This window comes from Salmo trutta, chromosome 8 (genome assembly GCF_901001165.1).
Source record: "Salmo trutta chromosome 8, fSalTru1.1, whole genome shotgun sequence".
NCBI lineage: Eukaryota > Metazoa > Chordata > Actinopteri > Salmoniformes > Salmonidae > Salmo > Salmo trutta.
In genome coordinates this window covers 23,941,224-23,961,356 of record NC_042964.1, presented here as the reverse complement: position 1 = coordinate 23,961,356, position 20,133 = coordinate 23,941,224, and the positions used below count along the sequence as shown (strand labels likewise).

The following is a 20,133-nucleotide window of genomic DNA, read 5'->3' as shown; positions in this document are numbered from 1 at the left end:
ACCAGTGTTCTAGAGTTCCATCTCGAACTGTAAACACACTTAATCACCTAATCATAAAGCCTTTGATGAGTTCAATGAGGTGTGTTAGTCTTGTCCTGGGGCAGCAGGGGTGATTTACACTAATCTAAACTATGTCTCAGCACTGAAGGGTCAGTCAGTATCCTTACTACTACAGACCAGATGTAGGCTACACTCTATTGGAAGCAGGGGAGTTGTTGTAGAGACTCTTTGACAGAGAAATTAATGTGTATCGTCCTATCCAATGTCTATAAAGTGGCCAGAGAGTATCATGTGATAGATTAACAGCCTAGCTAGCGACTGAAGTGGTATCCCAAAGGGGACCACTACTTTTGACTCTATGTTCATGTATCATCACTCAACGTTCACCCCTCCATATAGCATGTCAGACAGTCTCTAGGAGTTATATTTCTATAGCTAGAGATATTTATCACCATTAGCTATAAAAAATATTTCTATGTCTATGACCGTAACTAGTATCTCTATAATCCAGGCTGTATCACAACCGGCTGTGATTGGGAGTCCCATAGGGCGGCGCACAATTGGCCCAGCGTCGTCCGGGTTTGGCCGGTGTAGGGAATTTGTTCTGAACTGACTTGACTAGTTAAATAAAGGTTAAAAAATAAAAAATCATTAAAAAGCACTGTTGAGAGCCACTGGTGGAGGCGGAGCCAGGGCCAGTCTATGGATTTGATTGTTTTGGGCTCCTCGGCTCCAAGCCCCCACCCAGTATAAACATTATATAATGCAAACCACATGATACAATGCCTCATTGAACACATCAAATGGCTGTCAGATACTTCACAAAAATATTGATGTTTTTTCTGCTGGCAAATGTCAACCAATGTCATTGCCTACATAAGATAATTGAAAATGTATTAAATATATATATATATATATATATATTGCTGAAATAGCCTACTTCAGTGTGTTTATAACTGTTGAATAAACTAGTAATAACATTAGTACTAAAATGGTGACTATTTGACGTGGTTGATGGAGTCAAATTGAATTAGGGTTATGTTCAACATAAAGAAAGACATTCCAGTTTAGTTCCATATAGGCCTACTTTACAGTGAAAAGCAGCTGCTTTGTTTAAAATGGCCTAAATCAAATCAGTACTCAAGGAGAAAGGAACAAAACAATATTGTGTGCATTCTTGTCTAACGAAAATGACACAGGTGAAGACCTGAGATGTATTATCCTAACCATCCTATGCTATCATAAGAAGGCTAAATGTAAACATGTCAAAATGCTCTAACTTAAGCAGTTTACTGAGAACCTTCACCAGGGACCACAACAACACGTATACCTAGATATACTGAGCCATAGGATCAGCCTAAACTAGATTAGCCCATCTGATTGGCCAAAACCCTGGCCATAAACTGTCTACTGCCCAGAACGAGTTCGACAACGGGGGATAGATAGCCCCATATAGTCCCCCATTGTCTTGTAGCCTAGTCAGTGACCGATCGATTCACCTATGTTTATCGACTACCTGACGCAAGGGTTTTGGGGTTCGATTCCCACGGGGGACCAGTACGAAAATGAATCCAACAAAATACGACGGTTTAGTGCAAAGTAGCTAGCTAGCCCGCTTATGGAGAGTTAGTTGAATAATTTCTCGAGTGAACGTGATGTGTTTTCTAAAAAAAAAAATCTCCCCAAAGTTATCATTAGCGACGTGAATTACCAGTCTGTCCATTGTGGATTCACATGGCTAGCAAGATCTGTGCAAAAGTTAAAATCAATATTTTTCCAACCATAACTTGTAAAGTATGCACCATTGTTATACAGACATTTTACTCACCCGATAGGTCGTTAAGTGGAATTTTCTTGCCAATGTCTGGACGAAGATTTTCCTCGATATTGCCAACCCTTTCTATGAAATAATCTTTACTTCTTAAACTAGCTAACGGCCAGTATACCGCTAACTCATCTCACGTCTAGCGAGTTCGGACCTAGCACTCGCACTTCCAAGATCTACAAGGAACAACAGCGAATGTGGTCATAAAGTTCGCTAAACGTGTATCCTAACGTTATCATCTGAAAATCCAGTAGATTTCAACCAGACGGCATATTTTCTTGTAGAGTGCACTGCTTCTGAAGTCCTCTCTCCTCAGCAGCCTACTTGCTCGAACAATCAACCCTTCCCCCTCTCTCCTCCTCTTATCCCTCCCTCTTTCCCTCTATACCAGACCAGTCTGTCACTGCTGCCTACTCCCCCTCTCTCTACTTCAAAAGTAGGCTGTAACCATAGACTGTGTTTGAGTGAGAGTGCGTGTGTGTGCGTGTGAAGTCATTAGTCATCAGTCATGCAAGCTATCTTTATTCGTGAGATATGAAACATTATGAAAGAGCTGGCCGAGGTCAAAAAGCTACCTTTCTCTCCTATAAAATCAAACTTTTAAAATATTTATTTAGTAGGGGCCTAAGTCAATGGAGTGATATAGCCTTTACTTTAGGGACTATCTCTTTTTTTCAAACAATAATGGCAACTCTGGTGCTTGGCCAAAAATATTTAGGCAAAACAATTCAAAGCCTTGTAAAAACGTTTTTAAATGGGTGTAGACTAGAGAGACTCCATGCAGTCAGTCAAGAGAAGGCGAGCACAAGTCAGCATCCAAGCTCTTGTGTCATGGTCTATCTGTCCCTGTTCTTCTTTCTCCAACCCCCATCTGTTCGCCAAGCATTATATTCCCGCAGAAAACAAACGCTCCATTCATACATGCTGCTCTCGCGCTGGCGGAGGAGAATGAAAACATGAGCCCCACATGAGAACAAACTTTCTGGGCCCCGAATGAATGAGCAACCTGGACTCATGGGTAGAGGTAACATAGTAAACGTAAATCGAAAACACTCTAATTATCAATGTTAAGTTACGTTTCGTATGTTATGTATTCATTTGTGGATGTCCATCATCCATTTCAAATAATATATTACGAATTTGCAAAATGTATGGTATGTTACAAGTTACAATTTGGTGTGGGTAACATTAGCTAGGTGGCTAAGGGTAATGTTAGCTAGGTGGCTAATGTTAGCTAGGCTAGGGGGTAGGGGTTAAAGCAACCTGGTCTCAGAACATTTCATATTATTCTGTATGTAAATCCGAGACACTCCATTTAGTATGATATGTTACGGCCGTATGAGCACTTCTAATTTTTTGGGAATTGCATACCAGTTCCTCTATAAAATACAAAATAGCCTATTGCTGGCCAAGATTCACACATCGAGGCAAAAAAGGTTGAACAAAGCGGAATGAAGGCAGGATCTTCATTGAATGGCAGTGGGCATTTATTTCCTGATTCCGCTTTGTTCAAGTTTATTTGCCGCTGTTCTGTGAATCTGTGAGTGACAGTAGGCTGACAGATAGTACAGATTGAAAATGTGCCAGCCTGAATGGCATGATGCGCTTTTCCAAGTTGCCAAATGAGGGTTTGTAAATTTGTTTCAGAATTCTTGTTAATGTAATTCATGAAAGCACCCTTTTAAATATGATCAATTAATTTAAAAAAACAACATATCAGCCATTATCGGAATGATCCTTCAGTGCATGTCTGTGGTGCTGCTTGTGTGCCAGTGCGAGTGGGCCATTGCCCAAGGAGAGAGAGCGCAACATTTCAGCAGCAAGTATAAAATAATGACAGACTAACTAACTAGATCACCAATTCAAAACATAACTTGTAGCAGTTATCGCGCTAGTTAACTATAGTTAACCAGTAATTAATTTCGTTGTTGCCTTTCCACTGTAGAGTCTAAATAAATCTGCACTGTTGGAAAGCTGGGATTCAAAATTCAACTCAGGTGCATCCTGTTTCCATTGATCATCCTTGGGATGTTTCTACAACTTGATTGGAGGCCACCGGTGGTAGATTCAATTGATTGGACATGATTTGGTGTCACGCCCTGATCTGTTTCACCTGTCCTTGTGATTGTCTTCACCCTCTCCAGGTGTCGCTTATTTTCCCTGGTGTATTTATCCCTGTGTTTCCTGTCTCTCTGTGCCAGTTCGTCTTGTATGTTCAAGTCAACCAGCGTGTTTTTCCTGTGCGCCTATTCTCTTTTACTAGTCCTCCCGGTTTTGACTTTTGCCTGTTTTTCTGGACTCCATTCCCGCCTGCCTGACCATTCTGCCTGCCCTGACCTCGAGCCTGCCTGCCATTCTGGAACTCTGAACTGGTTTTGACCTTTTGCCTGTCCACGACCATTCTCTTGACTACCCCTTTTGGATTGTTAATAAACATCTTGGACTCTAACCATCTGCCTCCTGTGTCTGCATCTGGGTCTCGCCTTGTGCCCTTATAATTTGGAAATGCACACATCTGTCTATATGAGGTCCCACAGTTGACAGTAGAGGTCGACTGATTAATCGGCATAGCCGATTTAAATTAGGGCCGATTTCAAGTTTTCATAACAATCGCCCTTTTTGGATGCCGATTATGGCCGATTACATTGCAATCCATGAGGAAACTGCGTGGCAGGCTGACCACCTGTTAAGCGAGTGCAGCGTCAAAAGGATCTTGTGGCTGCAATGAGCCAAGGTAAGTTGCTAGTTAGCATTAAACTTATCTTATAAAAAGCAATCAATCTTCACATAATCACTAGTTAACTACATATGGTTGATATTACTAGGTTAACTAGCTTGTCCTGCGTTGCATATAATGCGGTGCCTGATAATTTATCATCGATTCACAGCCTACTTCAACTTTGCCAAACGGGTGATTTAACAAAAGCGCAATCGTGAAAAAAGCACTTTCGTTGCACAAATGTACCTAACCATGATCATCAATGCCTTTCTTAAAATCAATACACAGAAGTATATTTTTTTTAAACCTGCATATTTAGTTACAAAAATGCATGTTAGCAGGCAATATTAGCTAGGGAAATTGTGTCACTTCTCTTGTGTTCAGTGCAAGCAGAGTCAGGGTATATGCAACAGTTTGGGCCACCTGGCTCGGTGCAAACTGTTTCTTCCTAACAAAGACCATAATTAATTTACCAGAATTGTACATAATTATGACACAACATTGAAGGTTGTGCAATGTAACAGCAATATTTAGACTTAGACTTAGGGTTGCCACCTATTCGACAAAATACGGAATGGTTCCGTATTTCACTGACAGAATAAACGTTTTGTTTTTGAAATGATAGTTTCCGGATTTGACCATATTAATGACAAAAGGCTCGTATTTCTGTGTGTTTATAATAATAAAGTCTATGATTTGATAGAGCAGTCTGACTGAGCAGTGGTAGGCAGCAGCAGGCTCGTAAGCATTCATTCAAACAGCACTTTACTGCGTTTTGCGAGCAGCTCTTAGCAATGCAACTCCCGAGATTAGGCTGGCAATACTAAAGTGCCTATAAGAACATCCAATAGTCAAAGATATATGAAATACAAATGGTATAGAGAGAAATAGTCAACGCGTCATAATTCCTATAATAACTACAACCTAAAACTTCTGGGAATATTGAAGAACTGGGAATATTGAATCACCAGCTTTCATATGTTCTAATGTTCTGAGCAAGGAACTTAAACGTTAGCTTTTTTACATGGCACATATTGCACTTTTACTTTCTTCTCCAACACTGTGTTGTTGCATTATTTAAACCTAATTGAACATGTTTCATTATTTATTTGAGACTAAATAGAATGTATTTATGTATTATATTACAAGTTAAAATAAAAGGGTTCATTGTAAATTCAGTATTGTTGTAATTGTCATTATTACAAATATATAAAAAAATCGGTATCGGCTTTTTTGGGTCCTCCAATAATCGGTATAGGCGTTGAAAAATCATAATCGGTCAACCTCTAGCTAACAGTGCATGTTAGAGCAAAAACCAAGACGTGAGGACGAAGGAATTATCCGTAGAGCTCCAAGAAATGATTGTGTCGAGGCATAGATCTGGGGAAGGGTACCAAGACATTTCTGCAGCATTGAAGGTTCCCAAGAACACTGTGGCCTCCAGTAGCGTAAAGTCAAGTAGAAATAAGTAGAAATACTTTATTAAGTCGTTTTTGGGGTATCTGTACTTTACTATTTATATTTTTGACAACTTTTACTTTAACATAACTACGTTCCTAAAGAAAATAATGTACTTTTTACTCCCTACATTTTCCTTGACACCCAAAAGTACTTGTTACATTTTGAATGCTTAGCAGGACAGGAATATATTCAAATTCACACACTTATCAAGAGAATATGTGGTCATTCCTACTGCCTCTGATCTGGCGGACTCACAAAACACAAATGCATCATTTGAAAATTATGTCTGAGTGTTGGAGTGTGTCCCTGGATATCCTTTCATTTTAAAAACAAGAAAATGGTGCTGTCTGCTTTGCTTAATATAAGGAATTTGAAATAATTTTAACTTCTACTTTAACTTTTGATACCGAAGTATATTTTATCAATGACATTTACTTTTCATACTTAGGTATATTTAGAACCAAATACTTTAAGACTTTTACTCAAGTAATATTTTACTGGGTAACTTTCACTTTTACATGACTAACTTTCTATTAAGGTATCTACAGTTGAAGTCAGAAGTTTACTTACACCTTAGCAAAATACATTTAAACTCCGTTAGGTCAGTTAGGATCACCACATTATTTTATGAATGTGAAATGGCAGAATAATAGTAGAGAAAATGATTTATTTCAGCTTCTATTTCTTTCATCACATTCCCAGTGCGTCAGAAGTTTACATACACTCAATTAGTATTAGGTAGCATTGCCTTTAAATTGTTTTACTTGGGTCAAATGTTTCGGGTAGCCTTCCACAAGCTTCCCACTAAGTTGGGTGAATTATGGCCCATTCCTCCTGATAGAGCTGGTGTAACTGAGTCAGGTTTGTAGGCCTCCTTGCGCGCACACACTTTCTGAGTTCTGCCCACAAACTTTCTATGGGATGGGGGTCAGGGCTTTGTGATGGCCACTCCAATACCTTGACTTTGGTGTCCTTAAGCCATTTTGCCACAACTTTGGAAGTATTCTTGGGGTCATTGTCCATTTGGAAGACCCATTTGTGACCAAGCTTTAACTTCCTAACTGATGTCTTGAGATGTTGCTTCAATATATCCACATAATTTTCCTACCTCATGATGCCATCTATTTTGTGAAGTGCACCAGTCCCTCCTGCAGCAAAGCACCCCCCAGAACATGATGCTGCCACCCCCGTGCTTCACGGTTGGGATGGTGTTCTTCGGCTTGCAAGCCTCCCCCTTTTCCCTCCAAACATAACGATGGTCATTATGGCCAAACAGTTATATTTTTGTTTCATCAGACCAGAGGACATTTCTCCAAAACGTATGATCTTTCTCTCCATGTGCAGTTGCAAACCGTAGTCTGGCTTTTTATTGGCGGTTTTGGAGCAGTGGCTTCTTCCTTGCTGAGCGGCCTTTCAAGTTATGTCGACATAGGACATATAGATACTTTTGTACCCGTTTCCTCCAGCATCTTCACAAGGTTCTTTGCTGCTCTTCTGGGATTGATTTGCACTTTTCACACCAAAGTACGTTCATCTCTTGGAGTCAGAATGCATCTCCTTCCTGAGCGGTATGACAGCTGCGTTGTCCGATGGTGTTTATACTTGCGTACTATTGTTTGTACAGATGAATGTGGTACCTTCAGGTGTTTGGAAATTGCTCCCAAGGATGAACCAGACTTGTGGAGGTCTACAATTGTTTTTCTGAGGTCTTGGCTGATTTCTTTAGATTTCCCCATGATGTCAAGCAAAGAGGCACTGAGTTTAAAGGTACAGTAGGCCTTGAAATACATCCACAGGTACACCTCCAATTGACTCAAATGATGTAAATTAGCCTATCAGAAGCTTCTAAAGCCATGACATCATTTTCTGGAGTTTTCCAAGCTGTTTAAAGGCACAGTCAACATAGTATATTTAAAATTCTGACACTGGAATTGTGATAAAATGAATTATAAGTGAAATAATCTGTCTGTAAACAATTGTTGGAAAAATGACTTGTGTCATGCACAAAGTAGATGTCCTAACCAACTTGCCAAAACTATAATTTGTTAACTAGAAATTTGTGGAGTGGTTGAAAAACGAGTTTTAATGACTCCAACCTAAGTGTATGTAAACTTCCGACTTCAACTGTATACTTTTACTCAAGTATGACGTTTGGGTACTTTTTCCACCACTGGTGGACTCCATCATTATTAAATGGAAGAAGTTTGGAACCGCCAAGACTCTAGAGCTGTCCGCCCGGCCAAACTGAGTAATCGGGGGAGAAGGGTCTTGGTCAGGGAGGTGACCAAGAACCTGATGGTCACTCTAACAGAGCTCCAGAGTTCCTCTGTGGCGATGGGAGAACCTTCCAGAAGGACAGCCATCGCTACAGCACTCCACCGATCAGGCCTTTATGGTAGAGTGGCCAGATGGAAGCCACTCCTCAGTAAAAGGCACATGACAGCCCGCTTGGAGTTTGCCAAAAGTCACCTAAAGTACTCTCAGACCATGAGAAACAAGATTCTCTGGTCTGATGAAACCAAGATTGAACTCTTTGCCCTGAATGCCAAGTGTCACGTCTAGAGAAAACATGGCACCATCCCACACCCTCATGCAGAGACTGGGAGACTAGTCAGGATCGAGGGAAAGATGAATGGAACAAAGTACAGAGAGATCCTTGATGAAAACCTGCTCCAGAGCGCTCAGGACCTCAGACTGGGGCAAAAAGTTCACCTTCCAACAGGACAATGACCCTAAGCACAGTGGCTTCGGGACAAGTTTTTGAATGTCCTTGAGTGGCTCAGCCAATCAAACATCTCAGAGACCTGAAAATACATAATGGCACCAGAGGAGATGGCTGCCGTTTTACAGTCTCCTAACCAATTGTGCACATTTTTTTTTACCTTTATTTAACTAGGCAAGTCAGTTAAGAACAATTTCTTATTTTCAATGACAGCCTAGGAACAGTGGGTTAACTGCCTTGTTCAGGGGCAGAACAACAGATTTGTACCTTGTCAGCTCAAGGATTTGAAGTTGCAACCTTTCGGTTACTAGTCCAACGCTCTAACCACTAGGCTACACTGCCGCCCCGTAATGTTTCTGCCACTGTCTCTTATGACCGAAAAGAGCTTCTAGATATCAGGATAGCAATTACTCACCTCGCAAGGGAAGAAGATTTTTTCTGTAACGAGTCGGACGAGAAGGATTTACTTCAGACAGCCGACAAGGCCCAAATCCCTGTGATTCGCATGAGAAAGAAATGGAGATATCGGGGATGTAGGTCAGGGTGCCTCTACCATCTGTCATATTAGCCAATGTACAATCATTGGATAACAAAATAGAAGAACTATGATCACGAATACCCTACCAACGGGACATTAAATTGTAATATCTTATGTTTCACCGAGTCGTAGCTGAACGACGACATGAGGAACATACAGCTGGCGGGTTTTACACTGCATCGACAAATAGAACAGCCACCTCCAGTAAGACAAGGGGTGGTGGTCTGTGTATATTTGTAAACAATAGCTGGTGCACAAAATCTAATAGTAAGGAAGTCCAAGGTTTCGCTCGCCTGAGGTAGAGTATCTCATGATAAGCTGTAGAACACACTATTCACCAGGAGAATGTATCTATATTCTTCATAGCTGTCTATTTACCACCACAAACCGATGCTGGCACTAAGTGAGCTGTATACGCACTCAATGAGCTGTACACAGCCATAAGCAAACAGGAAAACGCTCATCCAGAGGCGGCGCTCCTAGTAGCTGGGGTCTTTAATGCAGGGAACCTTAAATCCATTTTACCTCATTTCTACCAGCATGTTCAATCTGCAACCAGAGGGAAAAAACTCTAGACTACCTTTACTCCACACTCAGAGACGCGTACAAAGCTCTCCCTCGCCCTCCATTTGGCAAATCTGACCATAATTCTATCCTCCTAATTCCTGCTTCCAAGCTAAAACTAAAGCAGGAAACACCAGTGACTCGGTCAATAAAGAAGTGGTCAGATGATAAGCTATAGGACTGTTTTGCTAGCACAGACTGGAATATGTTCCGGGATTCTTCCAAGGAGTACACCACATCAGTCACTGGCTTCATCAATAAGCACATAGATGATGTTACATTTACATCATTTAGCAGACACTCTTATCCAGAGCAACTTACAGTAGTGAATACATACATTTCATGCATTTTTTAATTTTTGTTTTTTGTACTGGCCCCCCCATGGGAATCAAACCCACAACGCTGGTGTTGCACACACCATGCTGGCGTTGCAAACACCATGCTCTACCAACTGAGCCACAGGGAAGGCATTGTCCCCACAGTGACTGTACGTACATACCCCAAACAGAAGCCATGGATTACAGGCAACATCCGCACTGAGCTAAAGGGTGGAGCTGCTGCTTTCAAGGAAAGGGTGGAGCTGCTGCTTTCTAACCCGGAAGCTAATAAGAAATCCCACCATACCCTCCGACAAACCATCAAACAGGCAAAGCATCAATACAGAACCAAGATTGAATCGTACTACACCGGCTCCGATGCTCGTCGGATGTGGCGGGGCTTGCAAACTATTACAAACAACAAAGGGAAGCACAGCCGCGAGCTTCCCAGTGACACAAGCCTACCAGACGAGCTAAATTACTTCTAAGCTCACTTCGAGGCAAGTAACACTGAAGCATGCATGAGGTCATCAGCTGTTCTGGACTGTGTGATCACACTCTCCGTAGCCAATGTGAGTAAGACCTTTAAACAGGGCAACATTCACAAGGCCACAGGGCCAGACAGATTACCAGGATGTGTACTCCGAGCATGCACTGCCCAACTGGCAAGTGTCTTCACTGACATTTTCAACCTGTCTCTGACTGAGTCTGTATTACCAACATGTTCCAATCAGACCACCGTAGTCCCTGTCCCCAAGAACACTAAGGTAACCTTAAACAGCTAAAATCACTATCCTATGTCAATCTACTATAGTAGAAACGTTTAGGTTAGCTATTCTATTGGTCAGCTTGTCAAGCAAGATATAGCCTATTCCAAACACACGTGGGACAGATAGAGCCCAAATTCATACAACCAATAGGCTACATACAACATGCAACAGATCCGAACGTTTTCATTAAAATGTTGATAATCTATTATTTCTTCTCATTATAAACGCAGAAATACGCACACGGTAGTAGGCTATGCATGAATGTTCGTTCCATAATGCAATTAGCCGGACAACGCAGTTGTCAAAAGGGCACTGCGTGTGGGACCGGTTTTATATCCGTTAGAAATTTTGAAAGAGAGGAGATCTAATAGGCTACTCTTGAAAGCAAGGTAAGACATGCCACATAATAGGTACCCTGAACCAAAATATAAATGCAACATGTAAAGTGTTGGTCCCATGATGATTCATGAGCTGAAATAAAAGATCCCAGAAATGTTCCATATGGACAAAAAGCGGATTTCTCTGACATTTTGTGCACAAATTTGTTTACATCCCTGTCAGTGCGAGTTTCTCCATTGGCAAGATAATCCATCCACCTGACAGGTGTGGCATATCAATAACATGATTAAACAGCATGATCATTAAACACGTGCACCTTGTGCTGGGGATAATAAAAGGCAACTCTAAAATGTGCAGTTTTGTCACACAACAAAATGCCACAGATATCTCAAGTTTTGAGTGAGCAAGAAATTGGCATGCTGACTGCAGGAATGTCGACCAGAGCTGTTTCCAGATAATTTAATGTCCATTGCTCTACCATAAGCCGCCTCCAACATCGTTTTAGAGAACTTGTCAGTAACTCCAACCGGCCTCACAACTGCAGACCATGTGTAACCACGCAAGCCCAGGGCCTCCACATCTGGCTTCTTCACCTGCAGGATCATCTGAGACCAGCCACCTGGACAGCTGATGAAACTGAGAAGTATTTCTGTCTGTAATAAAGCCATTTTGTGGGAAAAAACTAATTTTGATTGGCTGGGCCCGGCATCCAGTCATGTGAAATCCATAGATTAAGGCCTAATGAATTTATTTAAATTGACAAATTTCATTATGAACTGTAACTCAGTAAAATTGTAGAAATTGTTGCATGTTGCATTAATATTTTTGTTCAGTATATTAAAACTTTCAGGTTTCAAACAATTAAGTATATGTTTTCAAAATGCGTACTGCTCATTGCAAAGTGGTGTGTGACCCGGTGATGAAGCCTGCCTTCTGTTGCCGTTTGATGCCACGGATATCTCATACCTCCGACCTCAGTGCATTCAAGACAACTGGGAAAATAACGAGCGCCGACTGGGAAAAATCTTTTGAACGGTCATCTAACTCGGAATTCCAACTCGGGAAGCTCCGACTTTACGACTTTCTGAGCTGAAGATCCCTGACATCATGATTTGACCTCGTATTTTTCAGAGTTCCCAGTTGTCTTGGAAGCATCACAAGATGCTGCAGGAGCAGCTCTTGCAATGTCTGACAGATTTTTCACTCAAAGGCTCTGTATCTGTATGCTGTACACGTGTGATAAATAATAATATACATAACGAATATACTGTACACATGCAGCAATTTAATTCCACTAAATTATGCAAATTACCCTATAGACCAATAAGCATGACTAGTCAAATGTATTTACATCGACTGGTATTTCCATTAATGAATAGGCTAAAAAGCATTATTTCACGATGGGATTTTTTCTTCTTCTTCCGGAGAACTGGCTGATGCCAATATTATTTATCGGCTTTTCTATTACTTTTTGGGGGACAAAAGCCGGCTATTACCGGCTAATGGAAACCCTGGTCCATCATCCATTTATTATGTTATGAATTGCAATGTGTACATTATGTTAGGAATTGCAATTTGTACAATATGTTAGGAAGTTTGAAAACATACATTTAGCAAATTTCTAACACATTGTATCATACGTTACAAATTCCAATTTGTTGGTGTTAATGTTAGCTAGGTGGCTAGTTGGCTAATGCTAACATTAGCTAGGCTAGGGGTTAAGGTTGGGGGTTAGGGTTAAGGTTGGAGCGAGGTTAAAAGGTTAAGGTTAGGGTTAGGGGAAGGCTTAGCTAAATCGGGTTAGGGGAAGGGTTAGCTAACATGCTAAGTAGTTGCAAAGTACTTCAAAACATGTAAATATTTGAAAAGTTGCCCGTGATGAGATTCGAACACACAACCATCCACCCATCCTTCTTGACCAACCACCCTCCATTTGTTTTTTCCTTAAGTAACCTTCTGTCTTATGTACAGTTGAAGTTGGAAGTTTACATACACTTAGGTTGGAGTCATTAAACCTTGTTTTTCAACCACTCCACAAATGTCTTGATAACAAACTATAGTTTTGGCAAGTCAGTTAGGACATCTACTTTGTGCATGACACAAGTCATTTTTCCAACAATTTTTTACAGACAGATTATTTCACTTATAATTCACTGTATCACAATTCCAGTGGGTCAGAAGTTTACATATACAATGTTGACTGTGCCTTTAAACAGCTTGGCAAATTCCAGAAAATGATGTCATGGCTTTAAAAGCTTCTGATAGGCTAATTGACATCATTTGCATCAATTGGAGGTGTACCTGTGGATGTATTTCAAGGCCTACCTTCAAACTCAGTGCCTCTTTGCTTGACATCATGGGAAAATCAAAAGAAATCAGCCAAGACCTCAGGAAAAAAACTGTAGACCTCCACAAGTCTGGTTCATCCTTGGGAGCAATTTCCATATGCCTGAAGGTACCACGTTCATCTGTACAAACAATAGTACGCAAGTATAAACACCATGGGACCACGCAGCCGTTATACCGTTCAGGAAGGAGACGCAATCTGTCTCCAAGAGATGAACGTTCTTTGGTGCGAAAAGTGCAAATCAATCCCAGAACACTAGCAAAGGACCTTGTGAAGATGCTGGAGGAAACCGGTACAAAGTATCTATATCCAGAGTAAAATGAGTCCTATATCGACATAACCTGAAAGGCCGCTCAGCAAGGAAGAAGCCACTGCTCCAAAACCACCATTAAAAAGCCAGACTACGGTTTGCAACTGCACATGGGGACAAAGATCGTACATTTTGGAGAAATGTCCTCTGGTCTGATGAAACAAAAATATAACTGTTTGGCCATAATGACCATCGTTATGTTTGGAGGGAAAAGGGGGAGGCTTGCAAGCCAAAGAACACCATCCCAACCGTGAAGCACTGGGGTGGCAGCATCAAGTTGTGGGGGTGCTTTGCTGCAGGAGGGACTGGTGCACTTCACAAAATAGATGGCATCATGAGGTAGGAAAATTATGTGGATATATATTGAAGCAACATCTCAAGACATCAGTCAGGAAGTTAAAGCTTGGTCGCAAATGAGGTCTTCCAAATGGACAATGACCCCAAGCATACTTCCAAAGTTGTGGCAAAATGGCTTAAGGACACCAAAGTCAAGGTATTGGAGTGGCCATCACAAAGCCCTGACCTCAATCCTGTAGAAAGTTTGTGGGCAGAACTTAAAAGGCGTGTGTGAGCAAGGAGGCCTACAAACCTGACTTAGTTACACCAGCTCTGTCGGAAGGAATGGACCATAATTCACCCAACTTATTGTGGGAAGCTTGTGGAAGGCTACCCAAAACGTTTGACCCAAGTTAAACAATTTAAAGGCAATGCTACCAAATACTAATTGAGTGTATGTAAACTTCTGACCCACTGGGAATGTGATGAAAGAAGTAAAAGCTGAAAAAAATCATTCTCTCTACTATTATTCTGCCATTTCATATTCTTAAAATAAAGTGGTGATCCTAACTGACCTAAGACAGGGAATTTTTACTAGGATTAAATGTCAGGAATTGTGAAAAACTGAGTTTAAATGTAGTTGGCTAAGGTGTATGTAAACTTCCGATTTCAACTGTACCTCTCAGTCAAATCAAATCAAGTTTAATTTGTTACATGTGCCGAATACAACAGGTCTAGACTTTACCGTGAAATGCTTACTTGCTTACAAGCCCTTTTCCAAAAATACTGAGTTAAACAGTAAAAAATATTTAAAATGAATAGGGGTAAAAGTGACTAGACAATCAGGATAGATAAGAGTAGCAGCAGCATGTCTGAAGAGTGTTAGTGTGTGTAAGGGCTGTCTGAAGAGAGAGTGGACCAAAACGCAGCGGAGTTAGTGTTCATCATATTTAATTATAAAATGGAACACTATACAAATACAAAATAAGAAACTGACAGCCAACAGTCCTGTCAGGTGAAACACTGAACAGAAACAATTACCCACAAAACCCCAACGGAAAGACATGCACTTATGTGTGACTCCCAATCAACCACAACGAACTTCAGCTGTGCCTGATTGGGAGCCACACACGGCCCAAAACAAAGAAATACAAAACATAGAAAAAGAACAGAACGCCCACCCAATGTAACACCCTGGCCTAACCAAAATTAAGAACAAAAAACCCCTCTCTATGGCCAGAGCGTTACAGGACCCCCCCCCCCCCCCCAAGGTGCTGACTCCGGCCGCAAAACCTGACACTGAAGGGGAGGGTCTGGGTGGGCCTTCTTACGGCGGCGGCTCAGGTGTGGGACGTGGCCTCTGCCCCACCCTTGGCGTCGCCCTCTTAGGTGGCGCACCTGGCCGCGCCGAGGGTCTGGTGGGCGACCCTGACTTCGCCCGGCTGGCGGGCGACCCTTGTTGCGCCCGGCTGGCGGGCGGCGATGGCTGCGCCCGGCTGGCGGGTGTCCCTTGCTGCGCCCGGCTGGCGGGTGGCGATGATTGCGCCCGGCTGGCTGACGACCCTGGCTGCGCCCGGCTGGCGGGCGGCGATGGCTGCGCCCGGCTGGCGGGCCACTCTGGCAGATCCGGCACGGCGGGCCACTCTGGCAGATCCGGAACGGCGGGCCACTCTGGCAGCTCCGGGCAGACGGGCCACTCTGGCAGCTCCGGGCAGACGGGCCACTCTGGCAGCTCCGGGCAGACGGGCCACTCTGGCAGCTCCTGACTAGCAGGCGGCTCTGACGGCTCCTGACTGGCGGGCGGCTCTGGCGGCTCCTGACTGGCGGGCGGCTCTGGCGACTCCTGACTGGCGGGCGGCTCTGGCGGCACCAGACTGGCAAGACCCACTGGAGGCCTAGTCCTGGGAGGTGGCACAGGACTGACCAGGATGGGGAGACCCACTGGAGGCCTGGTCCGTGGAGCAGGCACAGGACTGACCAGGATGGGGAGACATGCAGGTGGCCTGGTTCTGGGCGCAGGCACAGGATTGACCAGGATGGGGAGACATGCAGGAGGCCTGGTTCTGGGCGCAGGCACAGGATAGACCGGGTCCTGAAGACGCACTGGAGGTCTAGAGTGCACGGCCTGCAAAACCCGTCCTGGCTCGATGCCCAATCTCCCCCGGCAGATGTTAGGAGCTGGGATGTAACGCACCATGCTCTCCACACGTACTGGGGACACCGTGCGCTTTAATGCGTAACACGGTGCCTGACCAGTACTACGTTGCCTCCTGTAAGCACGGGGAGCTGGCTCAGGTCTCCAACCTGACTCTGTCACACTCCCCGTGTGCCCCCCCAAAAATATTTTGGGGGGCTGCCTCTTGGGCTTCCTTCCCATCCGTGTTCCCTCATACCGTTGCCGTTGGTCCTTCTTTCCTGCTGCCTCCACTCTTCTGAGTGCCTCTACCTGTTCCCATGGGAGGCGATCCCTTCCGACCAGGATCTCTTCCCAAGTGTAGGATCCCTTGCCGTCCAGGATGTCCTCCCATGTCCAGTCCTTTCTCTCCCTGGTCCAGGATCCTTGCTCCACCTGGCGCTGCACCCTCCTCCGCTGCTTGGTCCTTGTTTGGTGGGTAATTCTGTAAGGGCTGTCTGAAGAGAGAGTGGACCAAAACGCAGCGGAGTTAGTGTTCATCATATTTAATTATAAAATGGAACACTATACAAATACAAAATAAGAAACTGACAGCCAACAGTCCTGTCAGGTGAAACACTGAACAGAAACAATTACCCACAAAACCCCAACGGAAAAACATGCACTTATGTGTGACTCCCCAATCAACCACAACGAACTTCAGCTGTGCCTGATTGGGAGCCACACACGGCCCAAAACAATGAAATACAAAAACATAGAAAAAGAACATAGAACGCCCACCCAATGTAACACCCTGGCCTAACCAAAATAAAGAACAAAAAACCCCTCTCTATGGCCAGGGCGTTACAGTGTGTCTATGTGTGAGTGTGTGTGTGTCATCAATATGTTTGTGTTTGTTATGTGTGTGAGCGTATGCAGTGTGTGAGTATGTGTGTGTGTGTGTGTGTGAATGTGTGTGTTGGATAGTGGGAGGAGCTATAGCCTCCACTGGTGTTAGAGTGTCAGTGTAGTATGTGTAGAATTTTTGGGTAGAGTCCAGTGAGTGTGCATAGAGCCAGTGCAAGAACTGTGCATTCGGAAAGTTTTCAGACCCCTTGACTTTTTCCACATTTTGTTACGCTACAGCCTTCTCCTAAAATAATCAATTTACACACAATACTCCATAACGTCAAAGCTAAAACAGGTTTTAGAAGTTTTTTCAAATGTATATAAAAAATACTTTAATATCACATTTACATAAGTATTCAGACCATTTACTCAGTACTTTGTTGAATCACCTTTGGCACCGTTTACAGCCTCGAGTCTTCTTGGGTATGACGCTATAAGCTTGGCACACCTGCTTGGCACACCTCTCAAGCTCTGTCAGGTTGGATGGGGAGTGACGCTGCACAGCTATTTTCAGGTCTCTCCAAAGATGTTCGATCGGGTTGAAGTCCAGGCTCTGGCTGGGCCACTAAAGGACATTCAGAGACTTGTGCCGAAGCCACTCCTGCGTTGGCTGTGTGCTTAGAGTCATTGTCCTGTTGGAAGGTGAACCTTCGCCCCAGTCTGAGGTCCTGAGCGCTCTGGAGCAGATTTTCATCATGGATCTCTCTGTACTTTGCTCCGTTCATCTTTGCCTCGATCCTGACTAGTCTCCCAGTTCCTGTCGCTGAAAAACATCCTCACAGCATGATGCTGCCACCACCATGCTTCACCGTATGGATGGTGCCAGGTTTCCTCCAGATGTGACGCTTGGCATCCAGGCCAAAGAGTTCAATCTTGGTTTCATCAGACCACAGAATTCTCCCCTTCCTCCCCATTAACGTGCCACCCACCTCCTGTGACCTACACAGAGTAGCTGGACCAGTCAGTTGGTCAAAGTGGTTTGAGGTTTACTTTTTTTTAAAGAACTCGTGGTTTAGGCTACTTTATGGAAATTCCATGTTTCATGGATGGATTTTCTTGGTTTTAAGATTAAACACATTTTGGCACTAATTATGTTTTAATTGTTACAAAAAATGTCTTACACTGTTAGAGCCTACTGTTAAAAAATTATGTGACCCCCAGTTGCATGGTTATGTGGTGATTATTATCATCATAATAATGCCTTCACGAGTGTGTGTGTGCCTGCAAGCATGCCTGTAGCCTACATGTGTACCTGTTTGTGTGTAGGCTACATGTCTGAAAGTTGAAAGTGGACCACAAAATATGTATCACATTACTGAGTGAGGCATGTGCCTCCCTAGCCTAGCTAGACAGCAACATTTCCCATGTGTTACTCATTCAAATGTCACATACCTATCTTCACCCCACGCACCTCCCACTGGGCACAGACGTCAATTCAACGTCTATTCCACGTTGGTTCAACGTAATTTAATTGAAATTAAGTCAAAACAACGTTGATTCAACCAGTGTGTGCCCAGTGGTCTCCCTCCTCCCTCTACACCTGCATCTGATTCCACTGCTCTTTCTCTAGTACAGATGCTCTCTCTCTCTCTCTCTCTCTCTCTCTCTCTCTCTCTCTCTCTTGCTCTCTCTCTCTCTCTCTCTCTCTCTCTCTCTCTCTCTCTCTCTCTCTCTCTCTCTCTCTCTCTCTCACCCTCTCCTTAATATATTCTCTCTCTCAAACACGTACAAACTTCCCCTGCTCTCTCTATACCCTCTCTTCTTACACACTTTCTCTTCTTACACAGTCTATCTCTCGCTATCTCTCTCTCTCTGATCTCTCTTTGTCTCACACAGATGTGCCAAAGGCCACAGACCCCTCTCTCTATACCCTCTCTTCTTACACACTTATATACAGTCTATCTCTCGCTATCTCTCTCTCTCTGATCTCTCTTTGTCTCACACAGATGTGCCAAAGGCCACAGACCCCCCTCTCTCTATACCCTCTATTCTTACACATAGTCTTTTTCTCTCACTCTGGTCTCTCTCTATCCCTGGTCTCTGGTCTCTCTCTTTCTGTTATTTCAAGAATGATGGAGCTTATGGAAAAAAGCATAGAGTCTGCTGTACACTACGTTCTTATAGAGATCATTTTATACCTTGAATTCCATATGTTCAACCACTCAGACAGTTTTTCAGACTCAGGCTCTCACTCTATTGGCATGGGAAAGAAATGTTTACATTGCCAAAGCAAAGTGAAATCGATAAAGAAAAGTGAAATAAACAATAAAAGGTGAACAGTAAATATTACTCTCTCTGGGGTGAAAACAGGCTAGGCATAATGGCCTGCTCTTAATTGGGGGAAATGTAAACCAATAGTTTAGGAGAACATTTTGTGAATTTGGAAGTGTGGAAATGTCATTGAAGTAAACGCAGACAAGCCAGAAGTATCCGAAAAGGCAATTAGTGACGCAACAGTGCGACCTAGTGGTAATACATTTTGTCTTCCGAGTGTACCCTACAGCGGATATTCGGAAATCATGTTTAATTTGACCGTCACTCCATGCAACTTTTTCTACTAAGGATAGATCTATGCATTACAGCATATCTACTTGGAAATGTATCTCCCTGTTTGGAGTGATTTACGTGGCAATAATCACTGAACTAAAGTTCCGTTAAAAGTTTACCTGACAGCGGTGGGATTCGAACCCACGCCCCCGAAGAGACTGGAGCCTTAATCCAGCGCCTTAGACCGCTCGGCCACGCTATCGTACGTCGACAAGTGCACGGGAACGTATGGTATCCTACATAGCAATATTATTATATTTAGTTTACCATGCACTAGAAATATAATTATATTTTTATGATTTGATATTCATACAAAATAAATGATATTGTCAATTCAGTTGCATTAATTAATTAAATTCTGAAACCATAAACTCCA

The 20,133-nt window shown here is 43.0% G+C and overlaps 1 non-coding gene across 1 annotated transcript; it reads right to left on the bottom strand.

Moving 5' to 3' along the window:
* Positions 1 to 19,877: 19,877 nt before the first annotated feature.
* On the bottom strand, positions 19,878 to 19,959 carry trnal-aag (transfer RNA leucine (anticodon AAG)). Its single transcript has one exon. It is a non-coding gene; the product is annotated as a tRNA-Leu (tRNA).
* Positions 19,960 to 20,133: the final 174 nt, after the last annotated feature.